Source organism: Odocoileus virginianus, chromosome 31 (assembly GCF_023699985.2).
Source record: "Odocoileus virginianus isolate 20LAN1187 ecotype Illinois chromosome 31, Ovbor_1.2, whole genome shotgun sequence".
Taxonomy (NCBI): domain Eukaryota; kingdom Metazoa; phylum Chordata; class Mammalia; order Artiodactyla; family Cervidae; genus Odocoileus; species Odocoileus virginianus.
In genome coordinates this window covers 9,992,865-10,011,932 of record NC_069704.1, presented here as the reverse complement: position 1 = coordinate 10,011,932, position 19,068 = coordinate 9,992,865, and the positions used below count along the sequence as shown (strand labels likewise).

General features: G+C 43.9%; 1 long non-coding RNA gene across 2 annotated transcripts; it reads right to left on the bottom strand.

Annotated features, from left to right (window-relative positions):
- Positions 1–1,281: 1,281 nt before the first annotated feature.
- LOC139032399 (uncharacterized) lies at positions 1,282–15,341 on the bottom strand. 2 transcript variants are annotated; one of them, XR_011484928.1, is made up of 5 exons: positions 14,321–15,341; positions 9,160–9,350; positions 7,697–7,857; positions 3,201–3,452; positions 1,282–2,431 (listed from the first exon to the last, which is right to left on the bottom strand). It is a non-coding gene; the product is annotated as an uncharacterized lncRNA (long non-coding RNA). The 2 variants fall into 2 exon arrangements; XR_011484927.1 differs by having other exon boundaries at positions 9,160–15,341.
- Between the last annotated feature and the right edge of the window lie 3,727 nt (positions 15,342–19,068).

The window sequence follows — 19,068 nt, the reverse complement described above, 5'->3', positions numbered from 1 at the left end:
AATTTGAATGAAGTCGGAGAGGAGGCTGTGTCTTACTGCATTTAAACGTTCCCTGAACCCTGTAATCCTTCACCTTTGCTGTACCGCTTTTGGAAGAAATGGAAAGGTTTCCTCTGATACGTTATTATTTAAATCACTATATACATATGTACTACAGTTGTAAAATACTATGCATATTAGTTATAGGTTAATAAAAATGTTAAGGTGATTAGGAATAAAACATTTAAAATTTTGTTTTGTCTTTAAATTATTATAAATTAATGTCATTTGCCCTCAAAATATTTTGATTAAAAGTCAAGGTCCACATACAACTCAACAACCACAAAAAAATAAACAACCCAGTGGAAAAAAGGGCCAAAGATGTAAAGAGGCATTTCTCCAAAGAAGAAATACAGATGGCCGATAGGCACATGAAAAAATGCTCAACACTGCTGATTATTAGAGAAATGCAAATCCAAAGTAAAATGATGTACCACCTCATGCTAGTCATAATGGCCATCAGTAAAAAGTCTACAGATAAGAAATGCTGGAGAAGGTATGGAGAAAAGAGGAGCTTCCTGTACTGTTGGTGCGAATGTAAGTTGGTACAGCCACTGTGGAAAATACTACAGAGTTTCCCCAGAAAACTAAAAATAGAATTACTATGTGATCCAGCATTCCCACTTCTGGGTAGATGTCTAGGAAAAATTATAATTCAAAAAGATACATGTACCCCTATGTTCATAACAACACTATTCACAGCAGCCAAGACATGAAGACAATCTAAATTCCATCAACAGATGAATGGATGAAGAAAATGTGGTACACATATACAATGGAATATTACTCAAGCATAAAAAGAACAAAATAATGCCATTTGCAGCAACATATATTCAACTAGAGACTATTTTACTAAGTGAAGTAAGTCAGAAAGAGAAAGACAAATACAATACGATATGACATATGTGGAATCTAAAATATGACACAAATGAATCTATGTATGAAATAGAAGCAGAATCATGCACATCAAGGCTAGCAGTTGCCTAGGAAGAGACAGTGTGGGGAAGGGATGGATTGGGAGCTTGGGATCAGCAGATGCCAAATACTCCACAGAGAATGAATAAACCACAAGGTCCTACTGTATGCAACAGGGAACTATATTTAATATCCTGTGATAAGCCAAAATGGAGAACATGATAAAGAATGTATATGTATGCATAACCTGAAACATTTTGCTATGCAGCAGTAATTAATAAAACATGGTAAATCAACTATACTTCAATTGAAATCAATTTTAAAAAGTACTTTATTAAAAAAAATTAGATACAAACACACAGGACGTACAACACAAGTGTGAACTCACAATCTTGATGTGTGAGTGCAGGTCCTTCACTTGTAACACTGGTACTTCTTTGGTGTGGACACAGGGGAGGTTATGCCTGTGTGGGGAGGAGGTATCTGGGAAATCTCTGTGCTTTTCCTCATTTTTGCTCTGAACCTTGAACTGCACTAAGCAGTCTTAATTGTAAAAATATCAAATTACTATTACTTAAAAACTTGAAAGGATTAGGAAATATTGACTGTCATAATATTTCAGTGACACTGATGATCGAGTACTCTTCAGTTCCCTCTATTATGTTTAATTTCTGAAATCACACCTGAAATAAGATAGTTATGATAAAATGTGTACAGATAAGGAAATTTTTTTTTCCACCTAAAACCATTATGGGCACAAATATACAAAACTATTTTATGTTGAAATTAAAGGGAAAACTAGTAAATAACCGGATCCAGACCACTCTCTTAGGATGCTGAATACTGGTTTTAAATGAATGACATCTTTCTCACCCCTCTATCTGAATATTCTCTTTCAGTTCTTCTCATATTGAAACCTGCATCAGAATCACATGGTGGGTTGGGGGTGGAGCCTGTGGAACACAGATTGCACTGCCCCACCTCCAGTGTTCTGACCCAGTAAACCTGGATTGAAGCCTAATACTATATTTTAAACAAGCTCTGAAATGAGTGATGCTCCTTGTCCTGGGACCACAATTTGTGAACCACTCACCTACTGAGTAGGCCAAAAGCTTTCTTCTTTTTTTTTCTTCTGTAAGATGGCTCTTTCAGGGCCTAGTTCTTTTTAACTTTATTCAAAACAATTTTGTTAGATCATATTGTGACAGTGCTCATATCACAATGCATTAAAAAAATATATATATCAAAATTGGTGAATTTTTGTGTAGCCATTTTAATATCTAAGATGCAAGAAAAAGCATTTTTCAGCATAGTATGCTTTATTATTTCAAGAAAGTTTAAAAAAGCAACCAAAATGCAAAAAGATTTGTGCAGTATATGGAGAAGGTGCAGTGAGTGATTGATCACATGTATCAAAAGTAGTCTTCAAACTTTGTGCTGGGTTTTCTCACTGACGATGATCCATGGTCTGGTAGACCTGTTGAAGTTGATAGCAATCAAATGGAGACATTAATTGAAGACAATCAACTTAGGCCATTCAGGAATAGCAGACACACTCAAAATATCCAAATCAAGTGTTGAAAATCATTTCTATCACCTTAGTTATGTTAATCACTTGGATGTTTGGGTTTCACATAAGTTAGATAAAATCTTCTTGACTATTTCCCCAAAGGATTCTCTACTGAAATGTAACAAAAATGTTCTGATTTTAAACAAAATTGTGTTGGACAAAGAAAAGTGAATATTGTACAATAATGTGGAACGGAAGAGATTGTGGAGTCAGTGAAACGAAACACCACTAACCATACCAAATGTTGGTCTCCATCCAAAGAAGGAGAAGTTAGGTATATGGTGGGATTGGAAGGACGTCCTCTATTGTAAGTTTCTTTCAGAAAACCAAACCATTAATTCCAGCAACTACTGTTTCCAATTAGTCCAACTGAAAACATCACTCAATGAAAATCGGCTAGAATTAGTCAACAAAACACGTAATCTTCCATCAGGATAACTCAAGACTGCAAGTTTCTTTGATGACTAGGCAAAAACTGTTACAGCTTGCCTTGGAAGTTCTGATTCATCAACCGTATTTCATCAGACATTGCACATTTGGGTTTATATTTATTTTGGTCATTACAAAATTCTCTTATTAGAAAAAACTTCAATTCCCTGGAATACTGTAAAGAGCACTTGGAATTTCTTTGCTCAGAAAGATAAAAGGTTTTTGGAAAATGAAATTATGAAGTTACCTGAAAAATGACAGAAGGTAGTGGAACAAAACAGCAAACGCCTTATTTACTAAATTTAGTTCAGTCCCTCAGTCGTGTCCGACTCTTTGCGACCCCATGGACTGCAGCATGCCAGGCCTCTCCGTCCATTATCAAATCCTGGAGTTTACTCAAACTCATGTCCACTGAGTCGGTGAGGCCATCCAAACATCTCATCCTCTGTTGTCTGCTTCTGCTCCCACCTTCAATCTTTCCCAGCATCAGGGTCTAAACCTAAAAAAGGAGAGGCAAAGGAGCATTCCCCGAGAGGTTACTCATCTTACATGGTCCTAAGATATCTGGTCATAAGGGAGCCTCCCAACAGGAAACGGAGTAGCCAGGATAAAACTTTCCTATCTTCACATTAGCATAGGCTAAATGCTCTGTTTTCTACCTAGAAATGCTGAGTAGGGATGATTTTTTAAAAAATAAATAAATAACACCTGATGTTCCAACGTAACTGTCTTAGAGAAAGTGATTAAAACATTTTCTTCTGAAAGGTTTCTGCTGCTCATGGCTGAGCTGAAGGAAAGGAGCTACCAGTTACAGCGAAGTGACCCAATGTTATGGATTACAAGTAAATCAAACATTGGAAGACAGGAGCCTCCAGAATGAGTGATGGGAAAATAATCCAATTATCTTCCTTTGAGAAGTATAAATTCATGGGAAGTAAAGAGAAGTCAGCCATGCTAGCTACACTTGCTATTGCTCTGGTTTCCCTGAAGCTTACAGTACCTGACCTCTCGCCAGGTCTGAACCCAGAGGGGTCCTATGAATGCAAGTGCCCCATGTGCAGTTGGCAGCGACAGCAGCCAGGTAAGGGTGGTAAGATTCTAATCCAAGTTCCAATGTGACAGTGTGTTATCCCCACACCACCAAGCTATTTCTGACACCAGTTTGGTGTCTCACAATCCTGACACTTTGTACTCAGAGAAAACTTCAGATTCCACAGGTTCAGGGCTCCCTGTTACAAGACAGCCCCTCCCCCACTTGAGATGCACTCACAGCTCCGGGCTGTCAGCTGTGCTTCTGGTGGAGCCACTGGAGTGCAGAGGTTCCAATGACCCTTCCTGGGTTCAATTAATTTGCTTACGGAACTCAGAGAAATCTTTTTGATTAGATTATCATTTTATAATAAAAGGCTGTAAGTCAGGGACAGCAGGTGGAAGATGTGCCTCAAGCAAGGTGAGGTGAAAAGGCATGAGCTCCCCTGTCCTCCCCGAATCCCAACCTGGAAGCTTTCCAAACCAGTCCTTTTGGGTTTTTACAGAGGCTTCATTACAGAGACGTGATTAACTCATTAGACACTGGTGACAGGTTCAACCTCCAGCTCCTCTCTCCTCCCTGGAACGTGGGGTTCTGATAAGGTCAGGCAGCCCCTAATCTCTGGTCACCGGGATGCTCACCAAAGGTCACCTCATTAACATAACAAAGCCCATTTATCACTTGCATGCTTAAGAAATTCCAGTGCCTTTAGTAGCTGTGCCAGCAACCAGGAGAAATACCAAATATATATTTCTTAATATAAACCACAACATTCAGGTCACAGGCTAGCACCTTTCCTGAGTGCAGATCAGCCCTTAATCATTATACTGTTTTTTTTTTTAATATTGGTTTTATCTAAGGTCTCCAGAGATCTACATTCCCTGCCCACTGAAGGCAAGGCTTTGGTGTACAGGAAATGTGTATATTTTGAGCAAAATTATAAAGAATGCAGACTCCACCATGTGAACCTGTTTGGGGAGGTACACTAGATTTGAAACCTTCAGGAAGTCTACATGCACCAGGCCAGTCAGCATGATTACACTTGAAGGATTTATTTTCAAAGATGAGACCTAAACAATCCCAATAGTGACTCCAGGATGATGGGAGATCAGGGCCTTCCATGAACTTGAGCACTTGGAATTAATTCCCACCCTCATAACATATACACTTTCCAGGAATACATGACAATCTACATCAATATGTGCCCAAAGATAACTAGCGGGAAAATAGTGTGCTACATCTCAGTTAATGAAGCCTCAGACCACGTAAAGACTCTGTAAGCCCCAGAAACCACAGGAGATTCTTTTCTTTTTTTAATTTTTTGTTTTACACTGGAGTACAGTTGATGAATAATGTTGTTAGCTTCAGGTGTAGAGCAAAGTGAACATTCTCATGAATGTGACTCAGCTCTTTACTTTGAGGCCCAGGTACCTTGAGTCTAATAAGAATAGATTCTGATTGGCTTGTGCTGCTTTTCTCAGCCATCAGCAGTAACAACCTGAACTAGAGGTCCATAGACCTGGTGGAGGCTGTTTTTATAGAAGAGTAGCTATGTGCATAAGACAATGTGGTCCCCTCCATATGCTCCCTCCTGCTCATTCACAGAAATTATCCCACCTACAAGTACACTGTTTGCAACTAGAAACAGTGAATAGATCCATTCAGTTCAGCTCACTCAGTTGTGTCCAACTCTTTGCAACCTCTTGGACTGAAGCACACCAGGTTTCCCTGTCCATCACCAACTCCCGGAGCTTACTGAAACTCATGTCCATTGGGTCGGTGAGGTCATCCAACCATTTCATCCTCTGTCATCCCCTTCTCCTCCTGCCTTCAATCTTTCCCAGAATCAGCATCTTTTCAAATGAGTCAGATCGGGAGGCCAAAGTATTGCAGTCTCAGCTTCAGCATCAGTCCTTCCAATGAATATTCAGGACTGATTACCTTTAGGACTAACTGGTTGGATCACCTTGCTGTCCAAAGGACTCTCAAGAGTCTTCTCCAACACCACAGTTCAAAAGCATCAGTTCTTTGGCACTCAGCTTTCTTTATACTCCAACTCTCACATCGACACATGACTACTGCAAAAACCATAGCTTTGATTATACTGACCTCTGTTAGCAAAGTAATGCCTCTGCTTTTTAATATGCTGTCTAGGTTTGTCATTACTTTTCTTTCAAGGAGCAAGTGTCTTAATTTCATGGCTGCAGTCACCACCTGCAGTGGTTTTGGAGCCCAAGAAAATAAAGTCTGACTGTTTCCCTTGTTTCCCCATCTATTTGCCATGAAGTGATGGGACCAGATGCCATGATCTTAGTTTTTGGAATGTTGAGTTTTAAGTCAGATTTTTCACTCTCCTCTTTCACTTTCATCAAGAGGCTCTTCAGTTCCTCTTCACTTTCTGCCATAAGGGTGGTATCACATGCCTATCTGAGGTTATTGATTTTCTCCCAGCAATCTAGATTCTAGCTTGTGCTTCATCCAGCCAGGAATTTCCCATGAAGTAGTCTGCATATAAGTTAAATAAGAAGGGTGACAATATGCAGCCTTGATGTATTTCTTTCCAATTTGGAACCAGTCCATTGTTCCATATTCAGTTCTAACTGTTGCTTTTTGACCTGCATACAGATTTCTTAGGAGGCAGATAAGGTGGTCCAGTATTCCCATCTCTTGAAGAATTTTCCACAGTTTGCTGTGTAGGGCCACCCAAGATGGTCAATTCATGGTGGAGGGTTCTGACAAAATGTAGTCCACTGGAGAAGGTAGTGGCAAACCACTCCAGTATTCTCGCCTTGAGAACCCCATGAACAGTATGAATATATCCACCACTTGCTTCAAATTATTCACAGACCAGTGCTCTCAAAGCTGTGTCCTAGGCTATTTTTGTCACTCACCTATTATGTCTTTTTGTACCTTCTGGACCCAGTGAAAAATATGTCCATATCCAGACAAAAGAAGAAACAAGAGTGAGAAAAATTAGAAAAATTAAATAAACTCAGTATGATGTGGAGAGCAGAGGTCATGCCTTTCAAAAACAAACAAACAAACGACCAGTAATTTGGAGCTTAAATACAATCTTTCAGCTGTAGAGTTCTGGTGGCATTCATGTCAGGACAATCTACCTGAGTAGGGGCCAAAGAAAAAGCAAGTAAAACAAACTACAAAGCTTTTCTAGTCCTTTATACCAACATCTTGCTGACCCCTGGCATAGAATGACCCATGCTGACAGACATACAGACACACAACTATGAAAACAAATAGATAAAAAGCAGCATGAAACAAACTAGGGAAAAAACTGCCCTTTTATGGGACTCCCCTGACAGTTCAGAGGTTAAGACTTTTCCTTCCAATGCAGGCAGTGCAGGTTGGATCCCTGATGGGGATCTAAGATACCACTTGTGGCTAAAAAACCAAATCATAAAAAACCAGTAGTAATATTTTAACAAATGCAAAAAAGCCTAAAATTTTTCCTCATCAAAAAAACTTAAAAATTTTCTATAAGTTGTCCTCTACGGATATTAACATTTAGCAGAGAATCAAAATGCTCTGAAATAACACTTACAACGTCCTGAGGACCAAGAAAATCAGTGGGATGTACCAAAGAGTGCTAACCTCATCATGCAAATGCCCTCAGGGGGTGTGATCCTCCTGAGGACCAATCTGTGACCCCCCAGGGGGCTGTCCGGAAGCTAGACAAGGCCACACCCTCTGCTCACCTGGTCATTTCCCTGGTCCACTTCTGAGGCATCCAGACGTGTGCTGCAGATGGCAGACGTGGACACAATGAAAGGGGCTGCAGGTGGCAGAAGGTCTGGCCAGCAGAAACAAGGAGTCTCCCACAGGGAAAATGGAAGGATTTCCTCCAAGGAAAACCTGTCTGTAAAAGAGAAGGGAGGAAATCGACATCCCTCAGAAAGAAAGAGAGAAAAACGAAGCATGGAGATGCAAGAGGCCTCTCAGAGCAAAGCAGGTAAGATGCCAGATTCTTTCTTGCAGACATCTGTTTTGAGTGATCCTGGAGAGAATTTGGGAGGCAGTAGAGACTGGGCTGTGGGACAGAGGAACACGTGCCAGATGTGACCTTGACACTTCTGAAAGGGGGGGAGAAACCCAGGGTGAAGTCCCCATCCCCTGTGATCCAGGGCTCTATCAGCCATGCCATCCTTGGTCTGAACTTGAGAGAAGGTTTCCTGGGGCATGCCTGCCAGGCAGCTCAGAAACTACTCTGTCCAGTTGAGATGTTCATGGAGGGACGGGGGGCTGGAGGAAACCAGGGTTTGGGGGAAGGGATGGCACGGAGTTGCAGGAGCAATGGGACTTGGAACGTCTCTAATCCACTCTCCCCAGATTCCAGAAGGAGGTCGGGAACACTCACCCTGTCCTCCTCTCCACCCACAGAGGTCACCAGGCACAAGCGATGCAGAAGCCCGGATGGCTCCCCTGAGAGTCACAGGAGAAATGGCCACGGAGAAGAGAAGGTGAGGGGAAGACCACCCCCAGCACAGTGGAGATCTAAAGAGCAGCCAAACTCCCGCAGAGCAGGACTTGACCACAGAGGAGGCAGGTTTCTGGGCTGTGCTTGGTAGAGGTGGGGATGTGGGCAAAGGCCCTGAGGGGCAAACTGAACCCCCCAGAGGGCAGAGAAAGCCTCTGACCCTGGTGAGATGCCCGTGGAGTGGGAACAGGCTGAGAGGACGGTGCCCAGGACTTGGCTCGGGTTGCCAGCAGATGTTGGAAGAGGCCAACAGAGTCAGTATGGTGGGGGGTGAGGCCTGGGGTGGAGGTGTTGGGACAGGCAAGGAGCGGGTGTGAATTTGATGAGAAATTTCAGGGGCAGCGCACATCACGGGAACCCCTCCGGTTCTATCTCCCTCCTAGGTTCTGCCCATACTTCCCGGCGTCTCCAGGACAGGGGCGCCCGGTTCCGATCGCCAACGTGGGCCCGGGGCCAGAGACACAGCCAGTACAAGCCGGAGTCCAGGCCCGCCTCGCCTAAGCGCCCCCGCAGAACCCGGGCACCTGAAGCCGTCGCGCCCCTGGAGGCGCTCACGTCCAAGCTCTCCAACCAGATGGGAGCCCTTGAAGTGGTCCTGGATGAGTTGCGGGTCCCAGGGGGCGCCTTCCTACCGGTGGCCACCGCCCGCACGGATCCCACGGCCTCGCAGCGCGCCTGGCTCACCTGGCAGCTGACGCACGCGGGCGCTGCCCTGCACTGGGCACTGACGGCGCTCGACTCCCTGCTCACCGCGCACCAGGGTCCTTCCGGCCCGCAGGTCTCACCGCCCTGGGCGCCTGGGCCTTAGGGGCGCACCTCGGCTTTCTCCACCACTTCTCTGGTCTTGCAAGGCTGCGAGGCCGCATCTCAGTACCCTGAGGCGAAGAACTTCCTTCAGAGAAGACAGAAACCCACCCGTCTGGGGCACGGTGTTCCTCAGTGACCAAACCTCATCCCTGCAGCATCCCAGCTCAGGGAGATGTGTTCCTGTGTCCAGAAGTCAGCCTGCTAGGATGTGCATTCAGAGGACAACGCTTTTTTAATCCTAAGGCTCAGTCTGCAAACCTTAGTGATGTGATTTGTGCCTTTTCATCCCTCCATATTTTCCTGTTCTACTTGGAAAATGAAATGAGAGACAGGTGGATGGGGGGGGGGGGGTGGCAAGGAGAAAGAAAGATAGATGAGATGTAGAGATAGATTCCTAGGGATGGGTTCCACTCTAAGGAACAATTGTCTTTTCTGGGTTTTTCTGGAGATGGAGTTTTTTGATGTTATGCTTAGAAACCTACCTTGAACAAATCTTTATATCAAATGAGCAATCTGGATTGTATGATGGATTTTGTAGCTTCTTGGTGTTGAAATTAAATACATTTTTGCTTATTATAGAACGTTGTGTTCTATATGGACTGCAATAAATTTTTAAATATTGCAATCTTTTGTCAGTGTGACTTTGTGAGTGTGCTCACAAGTCTATATATAGAATGGATAGATGAAAGGTCTACTGTATAGCACAGGAATGTATATTCAATATTGTGATAAACCACAATGGAAGAGAACATGTAAATATATATATAAACTGTAAATCAGTTACACTTCAATTGAAAACAGATATTTTACTATAAAAACATGAAAGTTCAAACACACAGGATGTACAACAGAAGCGTGAACTTGGGATCATGATGTGTCAGTACAAGTCCTACAGTTGTAACACAGGACCTCTTTGGTGTGAACAAGGGAGGTCATGCCCATGTGGGGAGGAAGTATCTGGGACATCTCTGTGCTTTCCCTCATTTTTGCTCTGAACCTTAAACTGCACTAAGAAAGTCTTAATTGTAAAAACATCCAATTACTATTTTAAAAATTGAAAAATCAGGAAATATTAACTGCAATAATATTTCAGTGACCAGGATGATGGCGCATTCTTCAGTTCCCTCCCTTGTGTTTAATTTCTGAATCACACCTGAAATAAGATATGGTTAGGATAAAATGTGTAAGTATAAGAAAATTGGCTCCTCTCCAAGCCCAGTATTAGCATAAACTCAAAAAAAAAAAAAAAAAGATCTACTGTTGAAATTAAAGGAGAAAAAAATAGTGAAATGACCTCATCCAGAATGCTGTGTTTGGATGCTGATATTTTGGTAATAACCGTTTATCAACTCTCATCTCCCCCTGGTATATTCCTTTTCGTTTGAATTTTATGCATTTCTGGATATTTTATATATCCAGAATGTTGGTTCCTAGCAGTGTACTCAGCAAGTATTTATGCAGATATGTTGAGTCTGAACTTGAAGGGGCTTTAAGGCTTTCTAGTCCAAGAACCTAAACATTCATATGTAGAAAATGAGGCTCAGAGCTGTTCAATGATTTATCTAAGATAATAGGTGGTAAATAAAGAATATTGAGCTAGACTTTGATGCCAGTAAAGTTCTGGTCACCACACCAAATTGCCTCAAACCCTGGAGCAGGGTTTCTCAATGTCAGCACTAGTTTTGGGGCTAAATTGGCCAGATAATTCTGCGGCTGTATGGGGGCACTGTACTGTGCATTGTAGAATGATGAGCAGAATTTCTAGCCTCTATCCTCTAGAAGTCAGTAGTTTATGTCCCCACCTCTTAGATGTGACAACCAAAAAATATCTCTAGACATTGCCAAGTGTCCCCTGGGGGATAAAGTTGCGTCTAGTTGCTCTTAGCAGGAGCTAACACACTTCCTTTTGAGAGGCTTTTGAGAGGAGGGCTGAGTTTCCTCTGCAGAAGTTTAGAGTTGGATCCTGGCACTCCTCTCAGACAGGTGGAGGATATGAATAAACATCCATTCCCCCATTCTAACTCTACAGAGCCAGGAGTATGGATACGAGAACCTCAGTCCCATCATATGGTTCTGAGTAAGCCCTTCTTCCACAAGGTTCACAGAAAGGCTGAATTGGCAGGCTGGAAATGGGCAGGGAGGAGGTAGTGTCTGCCCACTTGTTGCAGCCCAGGCTTCTGCAGTTCAAACCCCAGAAGGATGACACAGAGAGCGGAGCGGGTGTTCCCAAGATCGTGAAGCGCTGGTGAAATCAGCACCACGGACAGCCCCCAGGGCAGGCAGTTTTCAGGCACTAGATTGACCCAAAGAAGGTCGTGGTATTTTGGATCTGAATATCCTTTCCCTGCTGATCAATATACATTTTACTAAGGTAACCTTCATCATTACACTATGAGATTGCCACTATGATCTTAATGAGCAACTGAGCCTACGAGCAACAATTATTGAGTGTGTGTGCTGCAGCTACTGAGCCCACACATCTAGAGCCTGTGCTCTCCAACAAGAGAAGCCACCACAATGAAAAACTTGTGCACCAAAATGAAGAGTAGACCCCACTCGCTGCAACTAGAGGAAGCCTGCACAAAGCAATGAAAACCCAGAGCAACCAGAAAGTTAAAAAACAAATTAAAAAAAAATCTATTTTAAGCAGAATGGCAAGAAGAGAATTCTCTAATTCCTGATTCTGAACTCTTTTCTATAGTCTTCAAGAATGAAACCAGAGTGATGATTTTGGCAAATGTGGAAAACAAAGGTTAATGACTCATTATTTTCCAAGTTGTTCACACCACTGTTAGGATAACAAATGAAAAAGGAATAAAGAAAGTTAGTACACAATGCTAACAGATTCAAAGAATTGCATTTTCAATGTTTTCAAGATTGGAGACAAAAGCCCTTAAGGAGGAAAGAAAGAGCAGAATTTATCCTCAAGCATCTTTATAATAAGGCAGGAATTTCAGACTCTGGAAAGGGTCTGATCAGTCTTTGGGATTGGACACTGCTCTCCTAGACCTGTCAAGCATCACGTCAGTCTAATGGGAGCCACAAAGGATATTGAGATCCCAGGAGGAAAGGACTGTAAGTGCACTATTTAGGAGAGGAAGATGTAAAACTGCCTGTGGATCTCTTTCCACACAGATGTCTGTGTCTGAGGCAGTCAGTCAATGTGGATCTTCCTCATTTGCTCCTGTACAAGAAGCTCTCTTATAAGAAAGACCAGGAAGATGTCCCTTCCAGAAATGGCACTTTCAAGTTAATATAATTTGGAAATTACCACAATAGTTTCTGTAGTTTGACAAGGATGGGCCACGCTAGCTGTGCCAAGAGGGAGAGATTCAGCACACAGCACAGGAACATTTTTAATTATCTCTCTTAAAGCCATCTTTTCATGATACTCCCTTGCATCACCATGAGTGTGAGGAAACAGACTTCACTCTGCTGTGAGTCAAGGAGGGAGAAGTAGCCAACATCTCCCAGGAAAAGGTACTACCAGAGAAATGAGCCTAGTAAGTACTCCTCTGCTGGGTACAGAATGAAGGTGCAAAAGTTGCACATATCTGGGCCTCAGAGCGACACTGTTACTCACTGGGCAGTCCTCATGTGGTAACTAGAACACTGTGTGACTTGGGAAGTATCACCTGGGAAGGTGCAGAAAAGTCTAACCAGGCAGCATGTGATGTGTCTCCCCATGAGCTGTCAAAACCCACCAAGGCTTAGGGCTTCACTCTTTGCCAGGGTGTGAACTCATATAGGTGGGGAGGCATGAATGACTTGTTCACTGTTGGCTCCTAGGCACAGCTCTGCACTTGGCACATAGGTACACTCCATAGATGCTTTTTAAAAAATAGGTTAAATATTTGATGAAATCTTTTAGGTAGGCATTCACATGATACTAGACTGCATCAACAGGAAGAGGAAATTCTGTTTCTGGAGTAGCTAATATGCTATGATAATGGAATCTGGCCTTTTTAAAATCAACAAATGAGTCTTACAACTGAGTGAAACTCTTACTAGGAAATTCAACTAATTTCTGCAGGAGCACAATTGTTGCACTTCTCATCAAAGTGCTTTGTTTGGTCCCTTATTTTAGTTTTTTTTTTTTTTTAATGATGTAACAGTTTGAAGGTCAACCCCCCCCCCCAACACCCAGAAAAAAGACTGATTGAAATTTGGGACCTGAACACAATGTTATAACTAAACTGAGAAGTAAAATGTAGTAAAAGAATATATATATTTTTTATCACTTCACCTAATACTCCAAAGAATAACTCTTAAGAATAAGGGAATACCACTTAAATCACAAATGGTCCAGCTCAATTCACCATCCACCACCAAGCAACATAGTGAGTGAAGTTGCTCAGTCATGTCTGACTTTTTGTGACCCCATGGACTGTAGCCCACCAGGCTCCTCTGTCCATGGAATTTTCAAGGTAAGAGTACTGGAATTGCCATTTCCTTCTCCAGGGGATCAAGCAATGTAGGTAAGTACTATAAAGGACTCACTCAACAAATCCACCCGCAAGCTTCTATAATTCACTTAGGTTTTATACCTCTTAAATGCAAATGCTTCTGGAAGATGAAATACTAAAATGCAATAATTAAAATCATGCCCCATGAGGATCTCTCACCTCTTTTTAGCTCCTTGTTATGGTCCCCACTAGGAGCCTGTGATTTACTAGTAACTGCAACATTCTGGACAACCATTAGATGATAAACACTATATCAAATTCATAAATTATCATAGGGCCATCTCAGAATGAAGTTCACAAACATAAATTCCTAAAATGCAACAAGGTTTAGAGAACTGCAGCACCGGTAAAACTGAGAGTGCACCAATGACCCCAGTTGGCTTCGGGCACTGAGCTTCACCCAAAATGACCTTCCTCTGGCTGGATGGCATCACCGACTGAGTTTGCACAAACTCTGGGAGAACTGAAGGACAGGGAAGCCTGGCGAGCTGCAGTGGGGTCCCAAGGAGTCAGACACGACTGCGTGACTGAACAACAACTGGTTCTAAGATCAGTACAGTATCTTAACTCACATTGTAGACAAAAAACACAACCGTGGCTTTACCTACTCCTCTTCTGAGAATCGAGAAAAGTTTCTCTTCAAAAGCAATAATAAACCAAAAAAATTCAATTTTTTGAATTTCCAAATTCAATCAACCGAGTAACTGGCAACAAGCCCAGGCTAATCGCAGAGCTTGGAAACAACCTTCTGTCACTTGCCTGTCAAACTTCACGGGGCAAAGGCAATAGGCAATCCCCGACTCTCCTGCGAGGTCGGGGGACCCCATCCACGGAGGCTAAGCGCCGAGTCAGTTCGCACCAACCTGTCGGTGATGGTAGACTGTATGCCATTCACTAGAACCCTCGGTGAGAGGTCTTCCTTTTATCTAACCTGCATTTACAGAAACCCTTCCAGCCCCAGTGCTCCAGGATCAGGCTCGATTCCGTAAGGGACACAAGAGTCCAACTCAAAATTCCATTCAGTCATCTGGAACGTCCGACTGGAAGGAGTCTAGGAAAGGAGATGTGGGTGGGAGCGACGCAAATTATCTCCCAAAGCAAACTGCGTCTGTCCGCCAGAATGCGCGTCCTAGAGATGGAGAACAGACCTCGGGAAAACACAAGAGAAAATTTCGTCACGGAGCCGCGGGAAAGGGCGCCGGCGAGTCCCTCCGGGAACGGGGCGGAATCGGCTGGAGGCTGTGTGTCACCTCCTCCGGGGTCTCAGGGGTCTGCAGGTCCCCGCCGCCAGACCCGGCCCGCTGGGCTCCGCTCTCCATCTAGGGCTGCCGGCCGCTCGTGGCCGCAGCTTCGAAGTCTCCGACCGCCTCGCGCCAAGCGCGCGCGCCTCCATGGCCTGAGGCGGGGGCGCCCCTTCCCGTCCCCCTCGCCGCCGTGGCCAGGCTTCGGGCACCGGGACGAGTGCGTGTGGCCGGGCCGGAGGTCCCGCAGCCGGAGGTGACAGGAACCTGTTCTCCCAGCGCCGCGCGCGGCCCTTCATCTCTCGGCGGCGCGGACTCCTCCGCGGTCCGTCAGGCGGTGGCGCCGGCTTCTCCAGACTCGCCAGTAGGCGGCGGTCCCCGCGAGACCGCGGGAGACACTCGCAGGTCCGGGGTCCTCGCGAGAGCACGCACGGCAGACGGAGGAAGCCGCCGGCGGTGGGGGCCGGAGGACTGTCTTCTAGATAGATGCTTTTTTAAAATATATGAACATATCATGTGAATCTAAAGTCGTGTTTTAGAAATGAGAGACATTTTTACTCATAAAACTGAAAGAAGGTTCAACTTAAATCCTGATCTTACTTTGTCTTATTTTCCTAGGGGATATTCTTGTACCTCAGAGGCGGCCCACACACTCCTCAAATTAAATTCCCTCAAGGTAGCGGGGTTGGACAGAAGATGAGCACCGCGGTTATCCTGATCACGGGGCTTGCTTAACTGGTTTCCGGTGAATGCACCAGTGAAAGTGTTAGTCCCTCTGTCGTGTCTGACTGCGACCCCATGGACTGTAGCTCGCCAGGCTCCTCTGTCCATGGAATTCTCCAGGGAAGAACACTGGAGTGGGTAGCTATTCCCTTCTCCAGGGGATCTTCCCAACCCAGGGATGGAACCCATGTCTCCCGTATTGCAGGCGGATTATTTACCTTTTGAGCTACCCGGGAATGCACCAGAGGGATAGTTTATTTATTATTTTTTTAAGTTTATTTATTTATGGCTGTGCACAGGCTGAGATGCTCAGAGGCATGTGGAATCATTCTGGATCAGGGCTTGCACCCTTGTCTCCTGCATTGGCAGGCAGATTCTTTACCACTGAGCCACCAGGGAAGCCCCATGTTATTTTTTATTTGTCTGGGAAGGTTCTTAGTTGTAGCATGCAGGATCTTCTTTCAGTTGCCTCATGTGCAATTTTTAGTTGTGGCAGGTAGGATCTTAAGTTTCCTGACCCATCCTGGGCCCCCCAAATTAGGAGCATGGAGTCTTAGTCACTGGACCACCCAGCAAGTCCCCAGGGCGGTGGTCTGATGGGAGGGAAAGTTCCTGGCCTGGGAGTCAGGAAACATGTTTGCCAGGCGGCACCAGGAGCAGCGTGAGCTGTGGCAGGCCCAGCTCCAGGATATAGGATCTGCCAGCCTTTTCCAAAAAAGATGTCTTTTTCATTACAGGGGGCTGGAATGCAAAAGTAGGAAGTCAAGAAACACCTGGAGTAACACGCAAATTTGGCCTTGGAGTACAGAATGAAGCAGGGCAAAGTTTATAGAGTTTTGCCAAGAGAACCCACCGGTCATAGCAAACACTCTCTTCCAACAACACAAGAGAAGACTCTACACATAGACATCACCAGATGGTCAATACCGAAATCAGATTGATTATATTCTTTGCAGACAAAGATGGGGAAGCTCTATACAGTCATCAAAAACAAGACCAGGAGCTGACTGTGGCTCAGATCACTAACCCCTTATTGCCAAATGCAGACTTAAATTGAAGAAAGTAGGGAAAACCACTAGGCAATTCAGGTATGACCTAAATCAAATCCCTTACGATTATACAGTGGAAGTGAAAAATAGATTCAAGGGACTGGATCTGATAGAATGCCTGCAGAACTATGGACGGAAGTTCATGACATTGTACAGGAGATAGGGATCAAAACCATCCCCAAGAAAAAGAAATGCAAAAAAGCAAAATGGCTGTCTGAGGAGGCCTTACAAATAGCTGTGGATAGAAGAGAAGCAAAACGCAAGGGAGAAGAGGAAAGATATACCCTTTGAATGCAGAATTCCAAAGAATAATAAGGAGAGCAAAGAAAGCCTTTCTCAGTGATCAGTGCAAAGAAATAGAGGAAAACAATAGAATGGGAAAGACTAGAGGTCTCTTCAAGAAAATTAGAGATACCGAAGGAACATTTCATGTAAAGATGGGTACAATAAAGGACAGAAACGGTATGGACCTAACAGAAGCAGAAGATATTGAAAAGAGGTGGCAAGAACACACAGAAGAACTATACAAAAAAGATCTTCACGACCCAGATAATCATGATGGTGTGATCGCTCACCTAGAGCCAGACATTCTGGAATGTGAAGTCAAGTGGGCTTGAGGAAGCATCACTATGAACAAAGCTAGTGGAGGTGATGGAATTCCAGTTGAGCTATTTCAAATCCTAAAAGATGATGCTGTGAAAGTGCTGCACTCAATATGCTAGCAAATTTGGAAAACTCAGCAGTGGCCACAGGACTGGAAAAGGTCAGTTTTCATTCCAGTCGCAAAAAGACAATGCTAAAGAATGCTCAAACTACTGCACAATTGCAGTCATCTCACACGTAGCAAACTAATGCTCAAAATCCTCCAAGCCAGGCTTCAGCAGTACGTGAACTATGAACTTCCAGATGTTCAGGCTGGCTTTAGAAAAGGCAGAGGAACCAGAGGTCAAACTGCCAACATCTGCTGGATCATCATAAAAGTAAGAGAGTTCCAGAAAATCATCTATTTCTGCTCTATTGACTATACCAAAGCCTTTGACTGTGTGGATTACAATAAACTGGAAATTTCTGAAAGAGATGTGCATACCAGACCACCTGACTTGCCTCCTGAGAAATCTGTATGCAGGTCAGGAAGCAACAGTTAGAACTGGATGTGGAACAACAGACTGGTTCCAAATAGGGAAAGGAGTATGTCAAGGCTGTATACTGTCACCCAGCTTATTTAACTTATATGCAGAGTACATCATGAGAAACACTGGGCTGAATGAAGCACATGCTGAAATCAAGATTGTTGGGATAATATTAATAACCTCAGATGTGCAGATGACACCACACTTATGGCAGAAAGCAAAGAAGACCTAAAGAGCCTCTTGATGAAAGTGAAAGAGGAGAGTGAAAAAGTTGGCTTAAAACTCAACATTCAGAAAACTAAGATCATGGCATCTGGTCCCATCACTTCATGGCAAATAGATGGAGAAACAGTGGAAACAGTGACAGACTTTATTTTTGGGGGCTCCAACATCAATGCAGATGGTAACTGCTGCCGTGAAATTAAAAGACACTTGCTCATTGGAAGAAAAGTCACGACCAACCTAGACAGCAAATTAGAAAGCAAAGACATTACTTTGCCAACAAAGGTCTGTCTAGTCAAAGCTATGGTTTTTCCAGTGGCCATGTATGGATGTGAGAGTTGGACTATAAAGAAAGCTGACTGCCAAAGAATTGATTCTTTTGAATTGTGGTGTTGGAGAAGACTCTTGAGAGTGTCTTGGACTGCAAGGAGATCCAACCAGTCCATCCTAAAGGAAATCAGTTCTGAATATTCATTGGAAGGACTGATGATGAAGCTGAAACTCCAGTACTTTGGCCACCTGATGCGAAGAACTGACTCATTGGAAAAGACCCTGATGCTGGGAAAGATTGAAGGCGGGAGGAAAAAGGGACAACAGAGGATGAGATGGTTGGATGGCATCACCGAGTCAGTGGCCATGAGTTTGAGTAGACTCTGGGAGTTGGTGATGGACAGGGAGGTCCATGGGGTCTCAAAGAGTTGGACATGACTGAGCGACTGAACAGAATTGAACTGAGCCCTTTGCACCTTTCACTCCCCAGAGGACCCATCTCCCTCCAGGAGTTCACAGGAAGTGACATCTGGGTATTAGGGCCACTCGCAACCCCTTCTCCATGTACCTGGGAGACAATTGCTAGAAGAGGAAGCTGCCAAACTGGGCACTTTCAGAATCTGGCTCAAGTGTCTCTTTGAACTTGAGTGTTCCAGATTCAGCAACAGCAAGATTCTGACTGAGA